The following is a 17812-nucleotide window of genomic DNA, read 5'->3' as shown; positions in this document are numbered from 1 at the left end:
TTAAATGGGGAGTGCGTGGGTCTGAGGTAGTTTTTGTTTAAGAGATTTTGAATGATGGGTTGGAGGCCTATGAGGGCTGAAGTGGTTAGGGGGTATTGGGCCTGACAGATATACTGAGAGGGGTCACGTAATTTGATAGAGGCAGGGGGACATAGGGCCATGGAGGGGCTTGTAATGTCCCAAACTTTGGGATTTACAGGGTGTATAAGGGCAGAACCGGAGCTTTCATTGGGTAGAGGGGGATTGTCGGCTATGAGGGCCATCAGAAAGGGAGTACTGGGGGCTGTGGGATTGGATATAGTTATGGAAACGTGGAGGAGGGAAAGGATGTCCCGTCCTAGTAAAGGGATGGGACACTGGGGCATAACTAGGAAGGAGTGGGAGAAAGGTATGGGACTGTCTAGGATCGTGCATAAAAGGGGGGTGGGTTTAATGGGAAAATCTGTTTACCTCATACCCTGACTATAGGAGTAATGGCTGGCATGGTAGGGCCCCGGTATTCTCGCAAGACTGAGAAGGTGGCTCCTGTATCTAGGAGGAAGGAGATGGGCGACCGTCTACTGCTAAAGTAACCCTGGGCTCCTGTTTGGTGATGGAAATGGTTGGGCGAGAAGCCCCCAGGCCCCGTCAATCTTCTTCTGCCAGCTTCACTATGGCGGGTTTAGGATGGGGGTTGTTCGTCCAGCCTCCCCTTTGGGTGGTTGGGCAATCAGACCCCCAGTGGCCCTTTTTGTGGCATCTGGGGCATGGGGTGGTAGGAGATCTGGGGGAGAGGCACGCCCTTGACCAATGTCCCTCTTTTCCGCACTTGAAACAAGCTCCTGGGGGGGGCTTGTCTGTAGAGGGGTGCCCAGGTTGTGGTTTTATCAGCTGGGCCTACATCTGGAAATTGGCCTGATCAGCTTTTTGTTTATGGCGTTCTTTCTCCTCCTCCTGGTTATGGAAGACTTTAAAGGCCACTGTTAGGATCTCAGTCTGTGGGGTAGTGGGGCCCTGTTCTAACTTTTTGAGTTTAGCTTTAATGTCGGGGTAGCTTTGAGCCAGGAAGTATGTCATAAGGACCTGTCTTCCTTCAGGTGTTTCTGGGTCCAGGCTGGTATACTGTAATAGGGCTTGAGTGAGTCTGTCTAAGAACTCGGAGGGGGTTTCGTCTCTCTTTTGAATTATGTCTTGGAGCTTTTGAAAATTGACTACTTTACGAGCTGCCTTTTTTAGACCTGCTATTAAGAAGGAGGCAAAAATATCTCGAGAGTGGAGACCCACGGCGGTGTTATAATCCCAGTGTGGGTCTTGTTCGGGGACAGCAGTGGGACCAGGGGGACAGGTGGGGTCAGTCCTGTGGGTTTCGGTAGCATGTGTTTGTGCGAAGTCCCAAGCTCATCTACGCTCCTCAGGGAGGAGAGTATTGGCCAGGAGCATGAAAATGTCATGATGTGTGAGGCTGTAAGACTGGAGGGTCCATTGAAACTCCCTGATGTATGTCGTGGGATCAGTGGAAAAGGAACCTAGGCGTTTCTGTAGTTGGGCTAAATCTCCTAAGGAGAAAGGGACGTGAACGCGCACGATGCCTTCGGATCCTGCTACTTCCCGGAGCGGGGTGATAATTTTGGGAGGCCCTCGGGACCGAGTCTGAGGGGGCAAAGACGGACAAGGCTCTTGGAACTTAGTTAGAGGGGGGCTGAAAGGCTCAGGGTCGATTTGCGGGAGGGGGGAAGGTGAGGGGGATGGAGGAGGAGGGGGTAAGGTGCCGGAAGAGATGGTGGAGGAGGGGGAAGGGAAATGATGGGAGGCTTCTGCGGGGGTGGAGGTGGCGGCGGCGGATATAGAGGAAGGGGGAGGTGCTGTTGTAGGAGAAGAAGGGGAAGGGAGAGGACGGGAGGCTTCTGCCGCGGGGAAAGAGGCAGTGGTGGCGGCGGAGGGTGGAGAGGTTGTAGGAGGGGGAGGCGCCGAAGGGGGAAGTCTGTATGGCGGAGGCTCGTCGGCCGGGTCAAAGGTAATTGAAGAGGGACTGAGTGTGTGGAGGGGAGGGAGACGGCTTGCAGGCTAGGAGAACTTGGGGCAGGGAGCAGGTGGTGCAGAGGCTGGGATTTTGAGCTAGGAGGCGAAAAGCTTCAATATAGGGAATCTCCTTCCATTTTTTCAGGTGCTGGCAGTAGTTAAAGAGATTGCGAGTGAAGTTAGGATCAAGAGTTCCCCCTGCTGGCCATTGGTTGTTATTGTCTAGGGGGTGTGTCGGCCAATCTTGGGAGCAATATTTACGGAGAAGTTTTGGTTTTATATCAGGCGTCAGGGAGAGGGTAGCCAGATGCTTAAGCAGGCATTCAAGAGGTGAACTTTCAGGGAGGGATGAGGAGGCTCCCATGGCTAAAGGACAGAGAAGGAGACAAACAGGGGAAGACAAACGGAGATCCTCGGACTGGAGGCAGACCACAAGGAGACAAAGGGCATCCCCGATGATCCTTGGTGGTCTGCGGAAACTCGTATATGAGTCGAAATTTCTTGGGAAGTGTGGGTCGTCACCCAGACTTCCCTAAGAAGGCAGAGTGCCGGAGTCACGAGGTACCTAGCGCTAGGCATTTTTGGCAGACCAAACAGGTTTCGGCGGATGGAACAGAAGGAGGAGGGGGTGGGAAAGGGAGCGTTCTCATCCGTAAAGGAGTCACCTCGTTTATGGCTGTTGGGGGGGGGGGGCCTGAGAGTCTGCTGCAGCTGTGAAGGCCTGAGGCGGGGGTTTATGGCTTTTGGAGGAGGGGCCTGAGGGTCCGCTGCAGCCGTGAAGGCCTGAGGCGGGGATTTATGGCTGTCGTGGGAGGGGCCTGAGGGTCTGCCGCAGCCGTGAAGGCCTGAGGCGGGGAGTATTCCCTCCTCGTCCCCGAGCGTCAGGGCCTTGCCGGAAGATCACAGTCAATGGCACTGCGATAGCTTGTAGAAGAGTGGCCCACCCCAGGGAAATTTTGCTTAAAAAGTTTCAGCTGAGGCGGGGGTTTATGGCTTTTGGAGGAGGGGCCTGAGGGTCCGCCGCAGCCGTGAAGGCCTGAGGCGGGGAGCGTTCCCTCCTCGTCCCCGAGCGTCAGGGCCTTGCCGGACAATCACGGTCAATGGTGCTGCGATAGCTCAGGGAAGAGTGGCCCACCCCGGGGAAATTTTGCTTAAAAAGTTTCTGGCCTGAGGCGGGGGTTTATGGCTTTTGGAGGAGGGGCCTGAGGGTCTGCCGCAGCTGTGAAGGCCTGAGGCGGGGAGCGTTCCCTCCTCGTCCCCGAGCGTCAGGGCCTTGCCAGACGATCACGGTCAATGGCACTGTGATAGCTCTGGGAAGAGTGGCCCACCCCGGGGGGGAAAACTTATCTAAAGGCCAGAGAGGAGTGGTGAGTGTGATGAGCCAGCGCCAGAAAAAGAGGATGAGGGCAAGCTGCTGCTGGTGTTGGGGGGAAGATGGGGTCCAGTTGGGGTGTCCCGTCTCCCGGGTTTCGGCACCAATGAAAGGAAAGGAGCGACACACAGCAGCAATTCACCGGAGAGTTCTGCTTTATTAGGGAAAGGTGCTGGGTTATATAGGAAGGGGCATAGGGTGATTGTGGTGTTACTTCTATAGGGCTGGTGGCTGTTGGCTAGGTGCTGGGATTGGGAGGGGGGCGAGAGATGATTGGGCTTCAGGTGGCGCCGGCGGGAACCGAGGACCCCGAAAAGAAGCCAGAAGTTTGCCATCTTACTGGTGGGGACCCTTCAGCTCTGGCTCAGATGGCTGGGCCTTCCCTGCCTCCTACTCCCTAATGTGCATACTGGACAGCTGTCCTGCATTCCCTTTGCACAGCTAACTGTCAGCCTTTGCATTCCTTGCTAGTATGTAGTGCTGGAGGGTTTCAGCTCTGGGCAAGTTCACTCTGGTTCAGTGAGACTGAATAACAACAATGGAACATTGGGTTAAAAGGTCTTATACCAAGTTTTTTTTCTCATAGTGGCAGGCCGAGCGCTAGAATCCCTTCCACATCTGTGGATCCACATCCACAAGCAGCAAGTCCACCATTTACAATCCATCTCCACCTCCACACACAAGTGCCTAGCAGTCATTCTTTTATACAGTAGGGGATCATTGCCCACACGTGTGTAAGCATGTGCTTGTGCAGTAGGCCAAGTATTACACCATTGCATGTGAGCAGTGGGCAAGTAGGTTAGGGCCAGGTGAGCATTCTGGCCATAGAAACTTCCATTTTCCTCACACTCCACCCCTCCAGGATTCTTGCCTCAAAATCTACATGCCCTTAATCTTCTGTAATGGTGCCTGTTTGAGAAAGTGGAAGCATTGTGACCAGATTCCACAATAGCAGTAGAGGATAACAACAACATATAGATAATAACAAAGATTGTGATGATGATATTCGTCCTCAAGCTTAAGGAGATTGATGCCACCAGGTAGTCATTCCAGCCATATTTAAACCAATTTTACTCAGATGAGTTCATGTATGATTCTCACTTTCTACAGGAGACCAGTAGCAGAACTGCTAGGTAGCTCCATACACACCCAGAAAGCAGTAGTTTTTGCTAGGGTGTGTGCCCAATCCACAAACACATTAGAGGAGATTAATATTAAGGGTGATAAGACACATGTTTTAATAAAATCAACATAGGCAAATCTTGTCCATCAGGTAGGATGCATGCAAGAGAGTGGTCCTGTGATAGGACCATGGCAGGAAGGGGGTCCCTTCCAGATCTAGTATATCAAACCTTTACCCCTCTCTCTGTGGAGTTACTGAAGAGTCTATATATAGTGCTACTGGAGGTGCATGCACTGGCCATAAAGATAAAACAAAACACCCTGCTAAGATGCTTCTACCTTAGGGTACACTATTATGATCTCTGGGGACCACTCTTCCATTGCTCCAGGAATACACAGGAGACCAGCTTCCAGACCTTGTCCGTAAGGTGCCAGGAAGGTGAGCCATCTGTGGTCCATGTGTCAAAACGTCCAAGGCCATGTCCACTGAATGGAGTCTCCGGGGTTATTGTAATTGGTGCTGGTGGCAAAATATTATTCTGGTGGCCAAACCCCAACTTCAACTATTCTTACTTAGTTTGTATCTGCAGTTGTATAGGGGAGGCAGCAATGTGTGCTAGCATATCTATGGGGCTCAATGCCCACCTCCAGGGCTTCTCATTCAAGCACCATAGCACTGTCCATAAGTGGACTGACCATCCCCATAGTCTATTAGTATCTGATTTCAGGCCACATCTTAACAAACCATTGTACCTCTTAATAATGCCTGCCCCAGTAGGATTATATGATACTTGAAACTTCCACTTTATCCCTAACTGTTGCACCCATTCTCATAGAGCATGTCCAGTAAAGTGGGAGCCTTGATCACTTTCAGTTACCTGTGGTTGGCCATAGGCTGCAAAGAGACACTCTAGCCCTCTTTTGGTTATTTGTTGGTCTGTTAGTCTGCATAACACACAGGAAAAGCAACCAGAAGTCCAGTAGCTGTGTTCACACAAGTCATGACATATTGGTACCCGTCTGACACAGACAGAGGCCTAATATAGTCTATCTGCCACCTGACAAGAGGTATTGGCCCCTTAGCTATAATCCAAGGTTGTTGTGGGACTCGGTGTAACTCCCTTTTAGAGCATACAATGCACTCCTGTGGGGCTATGTTGACTTCTTCAAAGGTCAAAGGCAGGCGCCAACAATGGCCTACAGTCCACATTGTCTTCTGCCCTGCATGCAACAAATGTTGATGTAACCATTGGGCCACATCAGAGGCAGGCTTTCATTCTAGCCCACATACCTGGGCCATTTCATCTGCTTCATCATTTCCTGGGGATGCCAATGGCAAATTACCTATCACATGACATACTGTAACTGTTTTAGTCTGTCCAAATGCCCGTAAGTCTTGCCACAACTCTTGCCCCCAAAGGGGCTGTTCACCAACCAACCAGTTGGCATGGTACCATGTCGGTAGCCACAGAGTCAAGCCTTGATACACAGCCCAGCTGTCAATGCAGACAACTATAAGGGAGGGCTCTTGAGTGATCATGAGCCATACCGCCTGCAACTCTGCCCATTGACTGCTCTTCCCCTCACCATCTTCCATCCATATTGTCTCAGTTTTAGGATGGAAAGCTACAGCCCTCCATCTCAGGGGCTGCCCAAGGCTGGAGCCATCTGTATACCATGCATCTCCAGATGTAGGGGTTCTTCCCTCCTGATAAGGGCTCTCTGCTACTAGTGGCTCTAAGGCAAGTTCTTCCTGCCTTTCACTGGTATATGTCACTGGCCTTAGTAAGTGTTGCAGTTCTCCAGTCAATGCACTAGTAGAGAAGGTGCTACACTGCTGTAGGTATGTACCTCACTTAGCCAGTATAGGAATCTGTGCCACACCACTCCATGGTTTTTGGGTCCAATGTTCTGGTCATGGGCTCCATAGCCAGCAAGGCATAGTACATGGCAACCAATTGTTTCTATGTTAGGTGTACCATACTACTTCTGCTCCTTTCCAGAGTTGTGACCATAATCCAGTAGGGTGGCAAGTTCATTCAAGCTGCTGCCGGAGACCCTAGCCATAACTGTCTTCAGTCACATGAACATCCAGCTCACAGGGCCTTGATGGCTCTATCACACTCAAGGTCTGCATGGCCTTGACAGCCCATTTTGCAGTGGCAAAGGCACATGTCTCATCCCAGTCCCACCTGATGCCTTTTTTACCAAATAGTATGAGGGCTTCGTAATTTGTGTTAAGTGCCCAAAAGACCCAAGAGCTCGTGTAATACTGCCACAGTGGTAGGGGTAGGGAAAGCCCGATCCTTATCTATTACTGCTTCTGGGATAACTTTAGTTTTACCCTGCCAGACAACCCCCAAGAACTTTACAGATAAACCAGGTCCCTGAAACTTGGTGCTGTTCACAACCCATCCTTTCTCCTATAGGTGTTGCAGCAGTCTAGATGCTGTACCTTCTAGGTCTGGTAGAGAATCAGACATGAGCATAGCATCACTAATATAATGGTACAGCTGCACAGTTGGCAGTTTCTCTCATGTTGCCAAGTCCTGGGATATAAATTCATGACAGATGGTGGGACTGTGGAGGTATCCCTGTGGAAGGACAGTGAAAGTCCACTGCCATCCTGCCCACATGAAGGCAAACTTTCCTGTGATATACCAATGAAAAAAAGATATTAGCAAGAACCACAACATAATGATACATCCCTAGTTCATGATTGAGGGTATCCATAAGGGCTACAATAGAGGAGATGGCAGCATACAGAGGGAGAATGACTTTATTCAGTTCTCTGTAATTCTCTGTCATACTCCAGGAGCCATCCAGCTATTTTACTGGCCACACCAAGGAATTAAAAGGGCTGTGGGTGGGTTTTATAATACCCATCCTCTCTAGTTCCTGGAGGGTTTCTCCAATTTTATGTCCTCCAGGAAATTTATATTGCTTAGTATTAGTCACCTGCTGATGCACAGGCAAAGCTATGGGTGGGTGTTTTAGCATGTCCCCTCAGAACTGCCTTCACCACACATATATATCTTCAGTCTGATCTCAACTGCAGTGGTCAGCACCCATAGGCCCTGCAGGATATCTATCCCCAAAATATATTCAGGGATGGGAGTGATATACACAATATACTCCTTTGGGGATAGATGCCCTATTCCCAATGGGATTTGGGCTTGTTTCACTCTGATAGCCTTATCCCCATATCCATCTGTAACAGCATGGTTACCATGAAACCACATGGGGTTGCCATAAATCAGCCAGCTTTCAGCTCCTGTATCTACCAGAGCCAGGACATGTACATTCGGTGGTGACCAATTAATTGATATTTCAACATGTGGCCTCCAGTCCCCACCTGGTCCCTCAAGGCAGGTACCTTGACCCTCCCCTCAGTCAAACCATATCACCCAATCAGCTTCCTGTGAGGGTCCAGATGAGGTCAGCTATCTCTCCAGCAGGAAGTCTTTCAGGTGTACAGGCTGGACTTGTGGCTTTGTCTTCAGCTTCCATTTCTTGATCTTCACCTTAGCCAATGACCAAAACTGCTGCTGTGGCTTCAGTTGTTGCCACAGCTCTAGTAAGATTTTATTTGACTTCCCATCCAATTTCTCTTTATCTGCTCCTGCCTCTATCAGATCAACCCACATCTGGGTCCTCGCTACCTTCACAGGGCCCTCTAAGCCCTTCCTCTCAGTAGTGAACTGCACTCCCTTCCATCCCCACATCAATTCAGCCTCCCACATATCTGCTACAGTACAGGTAACTGCAATTATGGGCTGCCTTAAGCGATGGGCAAGAATGGCCACTAAGGGCCCAAAGAGGGACAAGGAAGCCATTTGCAGCACCATATCCCTCATCCCCATAGTAAACAGCTACTTGTCAGGGTCATGATTTCCTGGGTCACAAATGGCATTTTTCTTGCCTAACTCTTGTAACACCTATTGGAGCTGGGCATACATCTGCCATCCAGCAAGGGAAGATGGTAAGTCACCCTGATTGGGCCATGCAGGGTGAAGGGCAGCCATCACACACTCGGTAAATGAATGGTTACCTGGGGTCTGGTGTGCATGTGCAGTTGCTGCCACAAGGCAGGATAAGTTGTCAGGGAAGCCAGCTTTCATATCCCTGATCCAGACAGGAGGATACTATCTACCCCTACATCCCAAAGGAACAGGAGCCAGGCTGATATGGACTCCAAGGGTTTCTGCTGAAACCAGGAGCCCAAATCCACCACTCTGCCTAGGCAGAACATAGAGTGCTCCACAACCTGGGGAGGGGCTGAACCTCCCCTGGAGGAACCATGGTTGCTGAGTCTTAATTTTCTTGACTGCAACTGGGTAGATTTCAGTAGAGAAGGTGTTAGTGCCTCTGGCACAAACTTCACCTCTTCGTCCTTCTCCGATGTATCCTCCACCACTTCAGGAGCTGATGGTAGATTTCTCACCACTCCACAGAGTGCCTCCGCTGCTACAACCTTTATCTTCTCCACAGCACCTTGCAGTGACACTTTCTCAATCTACAACCAATCTCTACTCCTCCACAGTACCTCACAGCTGGCATTTGCGTGCTGCCTCTTCTTGTGCTTCTTTCAGGAGTACATCCTTCTCTTTCAATGCCTTTACCTTTTCCACAGTGCCTTTCAGCAATGCCATCTCAATCTTCAAAAAATCTTTTACCTCCTCCACAGCACCTTGCAGCTCACGTTCTTCTGCTGCCTCTTCTCATGCTTCTCACAGGAGTATGCCCTTCTCATTTATAGCCTTTTTATTTATTTATTTTATTTTTATTTTATTTTTTATTTTTGAGAGGGCATCTCTCATATTTATTGATCAAATGGTTGTTAACAACAATAAAATTCATTATGGGGGGGTCAATGCTCAATGCACAATCATTAATCCATCTCAAGCCTAATTCTCGTCAGTCTCCAATCTTCTGAAGCATAATGAACAAGTTCTTACATGGTGAACGAATTCTTACATAGTGAATAAGTTCTTACATGGTGAAGAGTACAAGGGCATTCATCACAGAAACTTTCGGTTTTGATCACGCATTATGAACTATAAACAATCAGGTCAAATATGAATATCTGTTTGATTTTTATACTTGATTTATATGTGGATCCCACATTTCTCCCTTTATTATTATTATTATTATTATTATTATTTTTAATAAAATGCTGAAGTGGTAGGTAGATGCAAGATAAAGGTAGAAAACTTAGTTTAGTGTTGTAAGAGAGCAATTGTAGATGATCATGTGTGTGCCTGTAGACTATGTGTATAGCCTTTTTTTAACTCTGTGAGAAATAGGCAACCCATGGCTCCTGCCACCATGTGGGCACTCTGTTTCTCAAAGGATTTCCCTATTTTGTGGAGGGCCTCCACCACTGCCTCAGGCATCACCTCCATTTGTCCCCAGTCCTGGGGAGGGGCCCACCTCTCTAGAAGGAAAGCCACCTCAGACCACATGCCCAATGGGGGACACCCAGATATCTCTTCACCCATAGGGGCATCCTGCAGTATTTCCTCACCCAAGGGGCATTCTTCTGAAGTACCCATTCCATGAGGGCAGCTTATTCCATTTCTTTTGGTCTGCAGTAAATCCTGCCTACCATGCTAAATGTAGTGCCAGAGGGTTTCATCTCTGGGAAAGTTCACTCTGGATTTGGTGAGACTGAATAATGACAACAGAACATCGGGGATAAAAGGTTTTATAACAAGCTTTATTCTCACAGTGGCAAATTGAGCGCTAAACTCCCATCCATATCTGTGGATCCACTTCTACACACAGCAAGTCTGCCATTCACAATCTACCTCTACCTCTGCACATAGGTGCCTAGCAGTCACTCTTTTATACAATAGTGACTCAATGCCAACATGTATGTAAACATGCACATGCACAATAGGCCAAGTATTTGCATGTACAAAATACATCATTGCATGTGCACAGTGGGCAAGTAAATTAGGGTCAGGTGAGCATCCTGGCCATGGGAACTTCCCTTTTTCCTACACAGCATATACCCCAGAGTCTTTTCTTTTAGTTTCTGTAACTCCTCGGAGATTTTCTGATAGAGCTCGAAATAGAAGCCCAGATTCTGCAGGGACCATAGTGGGATCAAAACTAATGTTGGGCATACAGAGTCATATACTTGCCAAGGTTAGTGTCTGGGGGGAGGTGAAAAGTCAAAATGCATGTACTTTTGGACCATCTTGCAGATTATTTTTGTCTTCAGACTCACACTTAAGGCTTACTGACTCTTTAAACCCAGGTCCATGGGCCTCTAAGCAGGATGAAAGTAGATCTGGTAGGTCTTTAACTCATTATTATGACTGAACTTAAATCATTATCTCTTTTCCAGGAGTATGTACATTTTTTGACTGAGGTATTTTACTTATTTACAAACAATAAGATGCACATGTCTTAATTGCACAGTAAAAACTTGAATTTTTACTTACTGTAGTAGACTGAATATTGCCTCCCAAATATATCATGTCCTAAACCTTGGAACCTATGAATGTAACTTTTATGGCCAAAGGGACTTTGCAGATGGGATTAAGTTAAGGATCTTGAGATGGGAAGATTATTCTGGTATTTGAGTGGACCCTAGATGTGATCACTAGTTTCTGTAAGAGGAAAGCAGAGGGAGATAGGGGAAGATTTGACTACAGAGACAGAAGGCAAGGTGAGGACTGCAACAGCCATCTTGTGACCATGCAAGTTGCCAAACAGCATGCTAAGGTTGCTGATCAGAAATATGAAAAGAATCAGGACTTTTTATGACATTGTTGAAGTGTTGGATCAGCCAATCCAAAGTGCTTACTCCTAGACTTAGATGCAAGATAATAAATTTCCTTATTTTAAAGTCAGCCACATTGGAATTTTCTGTTATTGCAACTAAAAGCATACTAGTGGACTTAAGTGGGGTCTGGGTGACAGCATTGATTCAGTGAGGGAAGAAGGAGAGGGGAAACAGACTTCCCATGCTGGAGATAAAGAACAGACATTTAGGAAAACTGAAGGGCACAGTACAGAAAAAACACCTGGACAAGGCTAACTTGGGTACAATTATAGGGAGCCAGTCGCTTTTCCATGTACTACATCAGCCAGTTGCTAGCATTATGCCAAGCAGTAAGTGAGCAGTGCATGACTTGTGCCAGAAATAATCCTGTATCTGCACCACGACCCCTGCCCAGTGTCCAAAGAGCAGGAGGTGCCCCCTTTGAAGACCTTGAGATAGACTTCACAGATATACAGCCAAGCAGAGGGCTCAGATACCTCCTAGTAATAGTGTGTACATACTCTGGGTGGGTCAAAGCCTTTCCAACCAGGACAGAATGAAGCTGGGAGGCAGCCAAAGTCCTCCTGAGAAAAAATGTGCCCCAGTTTAGCTTACCATCTACAATTCACAGTGACAGTGGACCTGCCTTTGTAGCAGATGCAGTAAATTTTTCAACATTTCCTGATAACTCCATACTGCATACAGACCACAAAATTCATGGAAAGTGAAGTGAATGAATTGCACCCTCAAAGGAACCCTAGGTAAGTTTTGCCAAGAAACTGGCCTCCTGTGGCTGGACCTACTGTCCCTGGCTCTCCTGCATGCTTGCTGAACACCTGGGACTCAAGGCTTTTCCGCTTTTGAGTTAGTGTATGGACGCCCTCCCCCATGTCTAGGAAGCCTCCCAGGAAACCTATGCCAGGTAAGAGATAAGGGAGAAAGAGAACAGCTCCAAGTCTTTGGAGCCACCCTAAATAAGCTGCAGCAATATACCACAGAAAGCCCCAATCTCCTTAGGGACCCCAGCATATTTCTTCTGGGCTGGGGACTCAGTCTGGGTCAAAGATTCAAAAAGGGTCCCCCTCAAACCTCAGTGGAGTGGCCCCCACATTGTTGTTCTAACCATTCCTACTGCCCTCAAAGTCGTAGGCATCACTCCGTGGGTCCATCATTCCAGAGTGAAGAAGGCCCATAATCCGGATTAAAAAAATACATCAGTGGAAGGCATAGCCAGACATCCAGAATCCTCTCCACCTCCGCATCCAACGATTACCCTCTGACTCATAAACACCTGCGTGCCGTGGATCCCAGCCCTCGCTGCAGTGGTAGCTTTCATCCTGGGCATTGAACTCTCTGCTGTAGCCCCACCTCCTGTACTGGATTATTCCTCAAAAGTTGTCCTTTTCATTGTCTATTAGGTAATCATAGGTTGTTTTGCTATTCTTACCTGTTTCTCCTAATTATACTCAAGCCTCAGCCTGCATCTCCCCACTACCACTCTGTAATGTTTTTTTATACCTTCTTTCCCATCCCTTCCTCCCCCTCATTTCCAGGGAACCTCAGTGTGTTTGCGTAAAGTTAGACAAATGGGGGACTGGGATCGGTGCCTACACCTACATGCCTGCTAAATGTTATGATAAGAACAGGGCCACCCTTTGCCTTAGAGATGGGAAAAGGTACTCAACTAAAACAATAAATAAATGAGACTCAGACTGTGCAATTAGGGGAAGAAAGAGATCCACTGTCTGCTGGACCTACCTCACCCACACTGTAATGTCTGATGGGGGGGAGTCCAGAACCAAGCACGAAGTGACAGGGATGAAAAGGTCAAGTAGGCCCTAAAGGCACTAACTAAAGAACCAGTTTACCACAAAGTATTGACCTCTCAGGTTTTTCCGTAACAGATTAAGCAGTTCAGTATTACTATGGGGTCTGCCTTCAGTCCCTTGAGTGTCCTCAGCTCCCACTGCACAAAGTTGGTGGAGGACTGTGCTAAGGAGGTACACCAAGGAAGACTGGAGGGCTGGGGGATGGCATGTGCCCCTCCCCCTCCTTTCTAATTTTCATTGGCCCTTGAAATAGGTGCCCATCTCCTCTACTTGCACAACCCCTCTATGACATTTGTGCCTTCCGAGTCGCAAGTGTTAAAATGGAATCCATGGCTAACAACTCTTTTAAAGGGCCTTGCTGGGCCAGCGGTTCTGTTGCTCCTTGAACTATGAGTGGGACCCTGCATCTTTAACTGGCTCATTAACTATCAAGGAATGTATTTCCTCCGTACAGCTCATGTATATGCAGAGCCATTATGACCCTGTTATAAACCTAGGAGATGATGCCCCCTAAAACGAAGTGTTTAAAGGGACATCAGAGGGGGGAGTGACAGGGAAAAATTTACAAGGACAGCAATCTAGTCCAGGTGGCTCCCTTCTGCTTCTCAGCAAAAACAACACAATACTCCTTTAATTCCCGCTCTGCCAGGCACTCACTCCCTAAACTTACTCCCCCTTGCTTGCTTGCTGTGCATATAGAAATGTTGCAGATAATGAAGCAGAAAGATATATATTGCTCCCCTTGCCTTTGTTTGGGGCTCAGATCTTGGGATATTACTCCCCTCCGAGCCCACTGGTGTAAAATTAAAACCTCAACACTCCAAGACTTCCGGGTGCCGCTTGGTTCTTCTGTCAGTGATCCAGTCCAGGTTTTTTCAGGTTTTTCTGTAACACTTCCTTGGAGTAAGCCAGTCTTCCAGTCCTCAGCATCATCTCCCATGAGCAGGGGTGATGGTGTGGAGACTGGTTCCTAGGTGAGTACCAAATACAGGCCGAAGTGGAGCAAGGGAAAGAAAAGCCCTCATTCCCCTCCCTGGTTCCTCTTACTTTATCGTAACTTTGTTCCTGTTGAAGCAAGTTGAGTTGTGGGTTTTGTATTTTGTTTTGCTTTTTGCACCCAAAGACTATACTTCTAAACCATATCTTATTTCTCAGTGCTTCTGTCCCCAATGCCAGGAAAGTCCTAGGCCCTCCCTCAGTATTGAATGAACAATCAGTGGGTGCATGTCTTAGTTTGAAGTCTGTAATCAGGATTGTTTCTTACAGGTAATGAGATCACAGGACCCCCAAGGAGGAGTGTGTCCTGGGAACTTGAGTGGTGGATGAAAAGCAGAAGTGGAGGACAAAGTACACATTACAAAAGGGGGGAAGAATGCAAGAAAGTGTTGGATTCTCCCAGAGGAGGACGCCACCCCAAATCACTCACGGAAGGCGTCTCTTGATGCAACAAGCAAGAGGAATTTATTCAGGAACCAGCTAGCTGGGGTCCAAGTGTCAGCCCGACGCAGTGGGTCTCAACAAGGACCCCGAGCACTGAAAGCCAGGGGTTTACATAGCATGTTCGAAGAAAGAGAGAGAGAAAAAAAGTATCTTTCCACAAGCACATAACAGTGTTTTTCCACAAGCACATAACTTTTCGGCTGGCGCCACATCCTGGGGTTTAGCAAGATAAGCTTGGTATGTATGATTAACTGATTGAGGTTGGCTGACTAAAGGTCACTGCAGTTGGTGCTCATGATTGATTAACTTGTTTTTCAAGGCCTTACCCAGGCCCAGTTTTTTTCTTTCTAAGTCACATACTCAGAAAATGGCTTCTAGGCCCTTAAGATGGCTATGCTTATGCTAACCTATTTCTGTTCTTACAAAAGGAAGGCAGGTGCTGACCTTGAAGTCTGCTTTGCAAAAGACAAAGTTCCACATACTTTGCCTCCCCTACACCTGGAGGGTCCTCCCCACTCCAGGTCTTCCTGCTTATTGAATACCAGTCTGGCCCTTGGCAAACATTAGCACTCAGGTATTGCAGCATCACTGCTTACATAAGTGCTGACATCCTTGTGGTTGAGGATGGGAACTAGCCCTTGGCAATACAAGGGAGGTTGGCGTTTGGTCTTTCCATGACAGAATTTTCTGGGCCTACATCAATTCCTTCTCTATGTTCTCTCATCCTTGTAAACTGTCTTCTCCAGGACTTCTCCTGGATTAACTTTTAATAATCTGTGCATTTCTGTTTTCTTCTGCTCTATTTCCTCCTACCCACTTGAAGAAAAGGAGGTAAGATGTTAAAAAGACAGTCAAGCTACAGAGTTGATCTGTATATGTATTTTCCCTTTTAACAGCAGATGTGATCCCTTGCTTTAGTATTTTAATGTACAATATGTCTGGGATTTCCACATGAGGATAGTTGTATTTTTAATATACACTGAGAAATATATAAACTAAAGCACTATAGGTATGTATCATGACATGTGAAAAAAATATGTGTAAGCATATTATTTATTGATTCTAGACAATGCCTGTGCCATGTAGGAATTTCCACAGCCCTTGTAATAATTTACTATCCCCCACTCCTCAATAATTTGCTGCCTACAGGTTGGAAATGATGGCTTATTTGTTTTTTTTTTCAAAATGGAAAGTGATTTATTGTTTTTCTTGATTACAAAAATTATCCATGTAAATAATAAAAACTTCAGACTATTCAGGAAATCATAAAGGGAGCAAAAGTCACTCTTGACCTCACCACCCAGAAATAACACTGTTAACTGTTAACATCCTGGTATTTCTCTTTCCTGACTTTTCTATACAAATATAGACACAAATATTGTGAAGATTTTGGCTCTGAGTCCAACATATCTAGGTCTGTACCTCAGCTCCACCAATTACCTGAACCATATGCAAATTACTTAACCTCTTATTGCCTCCATTTCCTCTTCTGTAAAAAGATGAATATAATACTTACCTATGTCATAGTGATAGGGAAGATTTACGAGGACAGCAACCTTGTGGGTGACTCCACTCTGTCTCACCCCTCTTCCACAACACAAATAACACTACAAGGACAGTAATTTACGAGGTGGCTCCCCTCCGCCTCACCCCCCTCCTCAACCCAAACAAAGAAAAACACTCCCTTGGTTTCCCGCTCTGCCAAGCACTGGTTCCCAAGGTTCACTCCCTAAACTCCCTCCCCCTTGCCTGCTCGCTTGCTGTGCATGTAGGAATGTTACAGATAAGGAAGCAGAAAGGTATAAATTGCTCCCTTTGCCTTTGTTTGGGGCTCAGACTTTTTAGGAGATTACTCCCCTCTGAGCCCACCGGTGTGAAATACAGCCTCAACACTCCAAGAACTCCAAGTGCCGCTTGGTTTTTCAGTCGGTGATCCAGTCCAGGCTTTTTATCAGTATTTTCCATAACAATAGGGTTGTCATGAGGATAAATTCATGTAAAGTACTTTGCTCAGTGCCTTGCTTATATATATATATATATATATATATATATATATATATACATATATATATGTTCATATTTAAAGCTCAATAAATGTTAGTTTTGTATAATTTACTAACCAATATGGAATCATACTATTTACACTGTTTTGTAATGTTTTTTCACCTAATGGTACATCATGGACATTTTTCGTGTTGGTTTTCCTCTATAACATCACACATAGCATTTCACCATATGGATATGCCATGATTCACTTACCTTGTAACGGAGTACAGAGAGCATCAAGAGTCAGGAAAAAGAACTAATGACACTTAACCTGACTGCCTAGAGCGAGAACCACCCAGTTTTTTTCTTGTGTAAATTACCCGAGGCTTCTGAGAAATGCGCCTACGCTAAGTTAGATAACTAGAAGTGGGCAACAGCCTGGGAATGCCTAGGGATGTATCCCGTGATAAGTCACGTAGACATGCTTGGGTAAGCAAGAGATAACAATTGAAGCTGGCAGGCAACTGGTGCATTCCCTAAAAAGGTTACAATGTTTCCCATTAGTTACAATATAGGGTGTGTTTTAAACCTATTGGTTGTAGAACTGCACGGGCTTTGGTGTAATGGCTGTGAAGATCCTATATAATCAGTACCTAAAGTTGCTTTGGGGTTGGCAGCTCGGACTCGGCCTGCGTGTCAGGGGAGGTGCTGTCAACTCCAGCTTGCTGGCTGAATAAAGACTTTGCTTGGATTTTCATCTCCGTGTCCATGTGTCTTGTTCTCTGGGAAACCCCGGAGTCCTGGACCCTAACATCTGGGGGCTCGTCCGGGATCCGTGCGGCTTCCCTGAGAACAAAGGACGGCTGGAGGTAAGGTCTAATTGTCCGGACAGGGCACTGTAATTCGAGGGTCACCCCCTCGTGTCTGCATAAATCCATTATAAAGCGGGAGTCTCCATCCCGTGTATGGTCTCGGGTTAGTGACCCCAAGTGAGAGAGTCCGGGTTGGTAGTCCCGGCCCCCGGGTTAGTGACCCTGGGTGAACTCCAGGTGACTAATCCTGGCCCTAGGGTCTGAGTGACTCGGCCTTAGGAAAGCAAGTCTGATCGGCAGGAACCTGGCGCCCGAGGAGGAAAGGATCGAGCTCGTCACCCTGCGGCAGTCCGAGTGGACACCTTTTGGGAGAATCATGAGAGTTTTTGAGGATCCTGAAAGTGGTGAGGGTGGTGTGCACCAGAGTGAAAGAAGGACCGGTCCAAACGAGTACAATCAGATGTGGTGTGTGTGCTTG

General features: G+C 47.2%; 1 long non-coding RNA gene across 1 annotated transcript; it reads left to right on the top strand.

Annotated features, from left to right (window-relative positions):
* Positions 1-1884: 1884 nt before the first annotated feature.
* On the top strand, positions 1885-16546 carry LOC140847389 (uncharacterized). The gene is made up of 3 exons (XR_012127371.1): positions 1885-1993; positions 11899-12028; positions 14363-16546. It is a non-coding gene; the product is annotated as an uncharacterized lncRNA (long non-coding RNA).
* Positions 16547-17812: the final 1266 nt, after the last annotated feature.

This window comes from Manis javanica, chromosome X, assembly GCF_040802235.1.
Source record: "Manis javanica isolate MJ-LG chromosome X, MJ_LKY, whole genome shotgun sequence".
Taxonomy (NCBI): domain Eukaryota; kingdom Metazoa; phylum Chordata; class Mammalia; order Pholidota; family Manidae; genus Manis; species Manis javanica.
Note: the sequence above shows the minus strand (reverse complement) of the source record. Positions and strands in the feature narration are given on the sequence as shown.